Source organism: Narcine bancroftii, chromosome 12, assembly GCF_036971445.1.
Source record: "Narcine bancroftii isolate sNarBan1 chromosome 12, sNarBan1.hap1, whole genome shotgun sequence".
NCBI classification, from domain to species: domain Eukaryota; kingdom Metazoa; phylum Chordata; class Chondrichthyes; order Torpediniformes; family Narcinidae; genus Narcine; species Narcine bancroftii.
The window spans coordinates 58,046,117-58,054,712 of NC_091480.1; the positions used below are offsets into that span (position 1 = coordinate 58,046,117).

The window sequence follows — 8,596 nt, forward strand, 5'->3', positions numbered from 1 at the left end:
TGACCTACACCCCTCCCTGTCTCCGTAACCCCTCCCTCTGGTCCGCTAAACCCCTCCCTGTCTCTGTAACACTCTCCAGTTCCCTACACCCTTCTCTGTCTCTGCAAACCCCTCCAGTTCTCGACAGCCCTCCCTGTCTGTGTAACCCCCCTCCAGCCCCCAACACCCCTCCCTGTCTCTGAAAACCACTCCAGTTCCTGACAGCCCTCCCCATCTCTATAACCCCCTCTAGTGACCTACACCCCTCCCTGTGACCCCTCCCTCTGGTCCGCTAAACCTCTCCCTGTCTCTGTAACACTCTCCAGTTCCCTACACCCTTCTCCGTCTCTGCAAACCGCTCCAGTTCTCGACAGCCCTCCCCAACTCTGTAACTCCCTCCAGTCCCTTACACCCCTCCCTGTCTCTGTAACCCCACTGTGGTTCCCAACATCCCTCCCTATCTCTGGAACCCCCACACCCTCTGGTCCCCTACACCCCTCCCTGTCTCTGTAACACTCTCCAGTTCCCTTCCTGTCTCTTGTAACCCCTCTGTTCCCGACACCCTCCCTGTCTCTGTAACCCACTCCAGTCCATAACAACCCATCCTGTCTCTGTAACCTACTCCAGTCTCCGATACCCCTCCCCGTCTCTGTAACACCCTCTGGTTCCTACACCCCTCCCCATCTCAGAAACCCACTCCATTCCCCTACACCCCTCCCCATCTCTGTAACCTACTCCAGTCTCCTATACCCCTCCCCGTCTCTGTAACCCCCACCGGTCCCTACACACCTCCCCATCTCTGGTCCCTACACTCCTCCCCGTCTCTGTAACCCCCACACCCTCTGGTCCCCTTCACCCCTCACTGTCTCTGTAACGCTCTACAGTTTCCTACACCCCTTCCTGTCTCTGTAACCCCTCGTTCCCTACACCCTCCCTTTCTCTGTAACCCACTCCAGTCCATAACAACCCACCCTGTCTCTGTAACCTACTCCAGCATCCGATACCCCTCCCCGTCTCTGTAACCCCCTCCGGTCCCTACACCCCTCCCCATCTCAGAAACTCACTCCATTCCTCTACAACCCTCCCCGTCTCTGTAACCCCCACCGGTCCCAACACCCCTACCCGTCTCTGTAACCCCCTCCAGTCCCTGACACCCCTCCCTGATTCTGTAACCTATTCCAGTCACCTAAATCCCCATCTCTGTAACCCCCTCCAGTCCCTTACACCCCTCCCTGTCTCTGTAACCCCCCCCCCCTCTGGTTCCCCACATCCCTCCCTGTCTCTGTAACCCCCACTAGTCCCCTACACCCCTCCCTGTCTCTGTAACCTCCACCGTCCCGGTCCCCTACACCCCTCCCTGTCTCCGTAACCCCCTGCGGTCCCCACACCCCTCACTGTCTCCGTAACCCCCTTCAGTCCCCACACCCCTCCCTGTCTCTCTAACCCCCTCCGTTCCCTACACCCCTCCCTGTCTCCGTAACCCACTCTGGTCCCTAAACCCCTCCCTGTCTCCGTAACTCCCTCCGGTCCCTACACCCCTCCCTGTCTCTGTAACCCCCTCTGGTCCCTACACCCCTCCCTGTGTCTGTAAACCCCCCCCCCCACCCACGGTCCCCTACACCCCTCCCTGTCTCCGTAACCCCCTCTGGTCCCCACACCCTTCACTGTCTCCGTAACCCCCTTAAGTCCCCACACCCCTCCCTGTCTCTCTAACCCCCTCTGTTCCCTACACCCCTCCCTGTCTCCGTAACCCACTCTGGTCCCTAAACCCCTCCCTGTCTCCGTAACTCCCTCCGGTCCCTACACCCCTCCCGGTCTCCGTAACCCCCTCCGTTCCCTACACCCCCTCTGGTCCCTACACCCCTCCCTGTCTCTGTAACCCCCTCTGGTCCCTACACCCCTCCCTGTGTCTGTAAACCCCCCCCCCCACCCACGGTCCCCTACACCCCTCCCTGTCTCCGTAACCCCCTCTGGTCCCCACACCCTTCACTGTCTCCGTAACCCCCTTAAGTCCCCACACCCCTCCCTGTCTCTCTAACCCCCTCTGTTCCCTACACCCCTCCCTGTCTCCGTAACCCACTCTGGTCCCTAAACCCCTCCCTGTCTCCGTAACTCCCTCCGGTCCCTACACCCCTCCCGGTCTCCGTAACCCCCTCCGTTCCCTACACCCCCTCTGGTCCCTACACCCCTCCCTGTCTCTGTAACCCCCTCTGGTCCCTACACCTGTCTTTGCCTCTGTAATCTCCTCCAAGGCTGAATGACCTTTTCAATCAGAAAAGAGAGTGTGTGTGAGGAGGTGGGGGGTGGGGGGTTATGCAGTACATTCTACCTCCAAGCTTTGCTCTTTCCATTCCCCCACCTTCCCTTAATGTGAGTAAAATCCCATCCCTCAGGTCCCCTACATTCTCCCTGGCTCTCTCCTGCTTCCCAAATGCCAACCTCGCCTCCCCCTCTCCCCCTTTCCCCAGCCATCCAATCAGGACGAGGAATGGATGCTGGGAATCCCAGGACACAGATTAATCCCTGGGCAATGACGTAATTCACTAAGATTAGTACTGACTGCAAACTACAAATGCATACACCCTCTGAAGATGGCAGATTAACTCAATGAAATGGGCACAAACCAGGAGGGAGGTGGGGTAGTGAGGGGAGGGGTGTTGTCTTTCTATGCAACTCTGTGTGTCTGTGTCTGACTGTCTCTCTCCTTCTCCAGCTGCTGTGTGTGTGTGTCTCTCTCTCTCTCTCTCTCCCCCTCTCCTCTCCCCTACCCCCTCCCTTCTCTCTTCCCCCTCTCCCACTGTCTCCTCTCTCCCCACCTATCTCTCTCTCCCCCCCCCACCCCATCTCTCCCCCCCACCCCACCCCACCCCATCTCTCACCCCCCCCCCCCACCTCTCCCTCCAACTCCTTGCTTTTCCTATGTTGTTGCTATCCCCTGGAGCCCCAGGTGTCAGTGGTGACGAGGGCTTCCTCTCTCCCTGCCTGCTGTGAGTGGCAGGGATATGACAGAGTCTTGCTTGTTGTGCTGCCTGCATCTTGCAGCAGCACTCGGTCCACGTCATTGATTTCCTGGAACTGGTGTCAGTTCCCAGACTCCAGATTCTACCGCCACCTCCTCTTCCCCCCAGCCCCCCCCCCACCCCAACCCCCACCACCCAAACTCTCACAGATTGATAAACTGGGGCATTCAAAGCAGTTTCTTTTAACTCAGTTTCCAAGGAAACATTCAGACAGTGGAGGGAGCCAGTGGATTGACAGTGCAGATGTGGGGGGGGGGGGACAGGTGAGGGAGGTGGGGCGTTGTGATGTAGGAGGAGGAAGGAGGGAGACTTAAATGGCCAGGGGCTGAACAGCACAGATGGAGGAGGAAGGGGCAAAGGGAGAGAGAGTGGCAGGGAGAGGCAGGTGGGTGGGAGAGATAATGGGGTGAGAACACAGGATGAAGAGAAAGATGGGGAGAAGGAGGGGCAGGAGATGGAGCAGTTGGGGAGATGAGATAGGGAGAGGGGGAGGGGGTAGAGTAAGAGACAGACAGGGGTGTGTGATAGTACAGATCTATCACCAATGTATGTAGTGTATATAGTTACAGTATCTAGACTGTGCTTACAGCAATTGGCTGAGAGCTAAGGTTCAGCATCAGTTCCAGGAGCATCACTTGGAGCTGTGGGATGAGGATGATTAGCACCAGAGAGAAACTCCTGCATTAACTCTCGGACCAGGAGTCCATCAGGAGCTGAAGCTTGATCGGAAGCATCTCCATGTCTCTCTGTTCTACAACACTCCCCACCGTTCACTGTGTCAGTCCCCATACCTTGAGGTCTCCCTGTTCTACAACACTTCCCACCATTCACCTGTCTGGGCCTTAAAGGGTTGTGTCCCTAGCCAGGTCGGATCATTCCGGACTGGTCGGCCACCTGTGAAGAGCTCCTGTCTTTTGCTAATAAAAGCCTTGGTTTGGATCAACAAGTCTTTGATTCTTTCGACAAGCTCTACAGGGTGTCAAGACAGAGAGGCTCATGGAGCCACTGAGTCAGTCCCATGCAGGGTCCCATAGCAACAGAGACCATTTGTGTGCACCTTGTCTGGAGGTTGAAGTTCAGGGAGGCAGTGTTTCATTTTAGGAAGCAGGACTTTACACTATCAGTGGCAGGAGTCTGGGGAGTGTTGTAGAACAGAGAGAACTTGAGGTACAGCAACATTGTTACCTGAATGTGTGGACACAGGGAGACATGGGGAGAAGTTGTTTGACACACTTCCCTTCATGGGTCAGGACACTGAGTCCATGAGCAGGGACGTCTCGTTACAACTGTCCAGGACGTTGGGGAGACCACACTTGGAGTATTGTGCACAGTTCTGGGCACCCAGCTGTAGGAAGGATGTCACTGAACTGGAAAGGGGGTAGGAAAGATTCACCAGGATGTTACTGGAACTGGAGGGGTGGAGTTGCAAGGCGAGGATGGGCTGGGACTTTTCTCCCTGGAGTGGAGGAGGCTGAGGGGGGGACCTTCTAGAGGTTTATAAAATCATGAAGAGCATGGATAAGGTGGGTGGTCACGGACTTTTCCCCAGGGTCGAGGAGTCTAAAACTAGAGGGACAGGTTTAAGGGGACCTGAGGGGCACCTTCTTCACACAGAGGGTGGTGGGTGTGTGGAACGAGCTGAAAGTGGTGGAGGTGGGGACAAACACACCATTTAAACGACATTTGGACAGGTCCGTGGATGGGAAAGGTTTAGAGTAGTGGTCTTCAAACTTTTTCTTTCCACTCACATACCACTTTAAGTAATCCCTTACTAATCACAGAGCACTTCTAGCATCTATTCCATAGGTGCTCTGAGATTAGTAAGGGATTACCAAAAGCAGTTTGAGTGAGAAAAAAATGGTTGAGAACCTCTGGTTTAGAGGGAGATGGGCCAAACGCAGGGAAATGGGTCTAGCTCAGGTAGGGGATTGGGTCGGCGGGGAGGAGATGAAGGAAGGGCCCGTTCCGTGCTGAAGAACTCTATGATCATGGAGGAGGGAGGGAGGGACCGTGGAAGTTGAGTACAGTATGAGACGGGGTGAGGAGTGACTTGATGAACATCCCTCCTACCAAATGGCTCCAATCTTCTGCCCTCTCATTCTCAGTTATTCCACTCTCCTAGATCCATTCCCACATTCCCAGATCCAATGCCCATCCGATCCCACTCTCCCACATCCAATTGTCGTCTGATCCGACTCTCCCACATCCAAACCCCATCCGATCCCACTCTCCCAGATCCAATTCTCATCCAGACCAATGTTCAGATCTCAATCCAATCTCCCAGATCCAATCCCAGATCTAATCCCACTTTCTCAGGTCCAATTCCACTCGAGTCCAATCAATCCAGGTTCAATCTCTGGATCCAATCCCAATCCAACTCTGCTCTGCACATCCAGTCTCCCATGACCAACAGATCACAAATTTAAGATCCTGTCTAAAACCAACACCAATCTCCTGATTCATTCAATATCCAATCCACTCCACACATCTCACCACAGGACACCCCTGATTCACTCCCAGACCATTATGAACTCTGCTCCAGTCCAACTTACTTGCAATATAATTCGGGTCTCCTGGACATTCCCAAACTAACCTCGTCCTGAACCATTCCCTCACACTTGAGGTCCAATCCCACACAACCAACAGAATAAGCCTCTCTGCTTGAAGCAAATATCTGAATCCAAGTTCCCTTCATCTGCTCTCCCAAGGTGCCTTGTGCTTGGAGCTGATAGACTGTGCTCCTGACTTGGATAATAATGGAGGCTGTGTGGTCATTAAGTTCTGGAAGACACCAACGTTGGTGGTCAAGAGGACAGTGAAGAGGTTTACACGAAGATAGCAATGAACTGCGGATGGAGTTTAACTCAGAAAACGGGAGATGTTGCAATTTGGGAGGTTAAACCAGGCCAAGACTGACAGGGTGAAGAGTGGGGAGAGTTGGAGAACAGAGAGACCTCGGAGTACAGGCACTGATACGGTGAAGAGTGGGGAGAGTTGGAGAACAGAGAGACCTCGGAGTACAGGGACTGACACGGTGAAGAGTGGGGAGAGTTGGAGAACAGAGAGACCTCAGGGTACAGGGACTGACACGGTGAAGAGTGGGGAGAGTTGGAGAACAGAGAGACCTCAGGGTACAGGGACTGACACGGTGAAGAGTGGGGAGAGTTGGAGAACAGAGAGACCTCAGGGTACAGGGACTGATACGGTGAAGAGTGGGGAGTGTTGCAGAACAGAGAGACCTCGGGGTACGGGGACTGACACGGTGAACGGTGGGCAGTGATGTAGAACAGAGAGATCTCGGGGTACGGGGACTGACACAGTGAATGGTGGGGAGTGTCGTGGAACAGAAAGAACTCGGGGTACGGGGACTGACACGGTGAATGGTGGGGAGTGTCGTGGAACAGAAAGAACTCGGGGTACGGGGACTGACACGGTGAAAGGTGGGGAGTGTTGTGGAACAGCGAGACCTTGGGGTACAGTGATTGACAAGGTGAACGGTGGGGGTGTCGTGGAACACAAAGAACTTGGGTTATGGGGACTGACACGGTGAATGGTGGGGAGTGTTGTAGAAGTGAGAGACATCGGGGTACGTGGACTGACACGGTTAAAGGTGGAGAGCATTGTAGAACGGAGACCACGCGGTATGGGGACTGACACGGTAAACGGTGGGGAGTGTTGTAGAACAGAGAGACCTCGAGGTACAGGGACTGACACCGTGAGCGGTGGGGAGTGTCGTGGAACAGAAAGAACTCGGGGTATGGGGACTGACACGGTGAAAGTTGGGGCATGTTGTAGAACAGAGAGACCTCGGGGTACGGGGACTGACACAGTGAATTGTGGGCAGTGTTGTGGAACAGCGAGACCTCAGGGTATGGGGACTGACACAGTGAACGGTGGGGAGTGTTGTAGAACAGAGAGACATGGAGATGCTTCTGATCAAGCTTCAGCTCCTGATGGACTCCTGGTCAGAGAGTTAATGCAGGAGTCTCTCTCTGGTGCTAATCATCCTCATCCCACAGCTCCAAGTGATGCTCCTGGAACTGATGCTGAACCTGGACCCCGATTCTGATCACTCTCCTCTCCCTGCTCCCAGTCTCTCTGCTCCTGATCTCTATCCACACTCTGATCCCCTTCTTGCTGCTCCAAGTGATCCTCCCGGTCCTGATGGTGCCTCTCACTGCTCCCGGACTCCCTGCTCCTGATTCCTTCCCTGCTACCGGTTCCCAGCTCCTCCCCCGAATCCCCCTTGCTGCAAGTGGGAGATCTCCGGCTCTTCACCACTCACCACTTTCCCCTCTGCTCTCGATGTCCTACCTGCGCTGTCCCCGTTGCTTCTCGCATCCGATCCCCGGCCCCCGCCGCGCTCCCGCTCCCACTGCGCGCCCACGACGCGCAGACACGCCCTGACGGACGTGCTCGCCGCCGCCTTAAAGGAGCTGACGCACTGTTCAGCGGGGAATAGGTCACTGAATGGGAAGAGAGATGCTGGGGGGCAGGTTGGTGTTAAAGACACCGACAGGAGCACCAGGGATCTAGTGATGAGCGGGCCGAGCAGGAACACCCGGAATCTGGTGATGAAGGGGGCGGGCAAGAGCACCGGGGATCTAATGATGAGCGGGCTTGGCAGGAACACGGGGATCTGTTGAAGAACGGGCAGGGCAGGAGCGCCGGGGATCTGGTGATGAGCGGGCCAGGCAGGAGCGTCGGGGATCCGGTAATGAGCGGGCCAGGCAGGAGCGTCGGGCATCTGGTGATGAGCGAGCCAGGCAGGAGCGTCGGGGATCTGTGGATGAGCGGACCGGGCAAGTGCGCCGGGGATCCGATATTAAAGGGACCGGGCAAGTGCGCCGGGGATCCGATATTAAAAGGACCGGGCAAGTGCGCCGGGGATCCGGTATTAAAGGGGCCGGGCAGGAGCGCCGGGGATCTGGTGATGAAGGGGCCGGGCAGGAGCGCCGGGGAACTGGTGATGAAGGGGCCGGGCAAGAGCGCCGTGGATCCGGTGATGAAGGGGCCGGGCAGGAGCGCCGGGGAACTGGTGATGAAGGGGCCGGGCAAGAGCGCCGTGGATCCGGTGATGAAGGGGCTGGGCAGGAGCGTCGGGGATCCGGTGATGAACGGGATTGGCAGGCAGAAACACTGGGGATTTAGTGGTGAATGGGGTGCGCAGGCAGAAATAACGGGACAGATTTTGAACATAAAGGTGGAGCAAGGGTGGAAACATCAGGATCTATTTTTTTAAAGGGGTAGAGAAGCAGATAACACCAGGGATTGACTGCTTAAAGGTGCAGGGAGGACAGAACTCCAGGGATTTGTTATTTATAGGGACAGGGCGATTAATACACATGGAATAAAGGGCATAAACCACGTGCCCCAAATGCATGAAGAAGCAGGTCAACAAATCATTGAGGATCTATCACTGCATGAATCTACCACATTACGGGTCTGTCACACCACAAATCTTTAATCCAATGGATCTATCACACGACAACACTACAGATCAGTCACAACGCGGGTACGGCACACAGAAGCTGCTTTTAGGTGGTCAGAATACCCCGATGTAAAGCCGTATATTCTACCCGAATACGGCTGTCGGG

At 55.5% G+C, this 8,596-nt stretch overlaps 1 protein-coding gene across 1 annotated transcript in view; it reads right to left on the reverse strand.

Moving 5' to 3' along the window:
* The window catches only part of LOC138747156 (mitogen-activated protein kinase kinase kinase 12-like), a 110,107-nt gene that overhangs the window by 100,713 nt on the left and 798 nt on the right, over nucleotides 1-8,596 (reverse strand).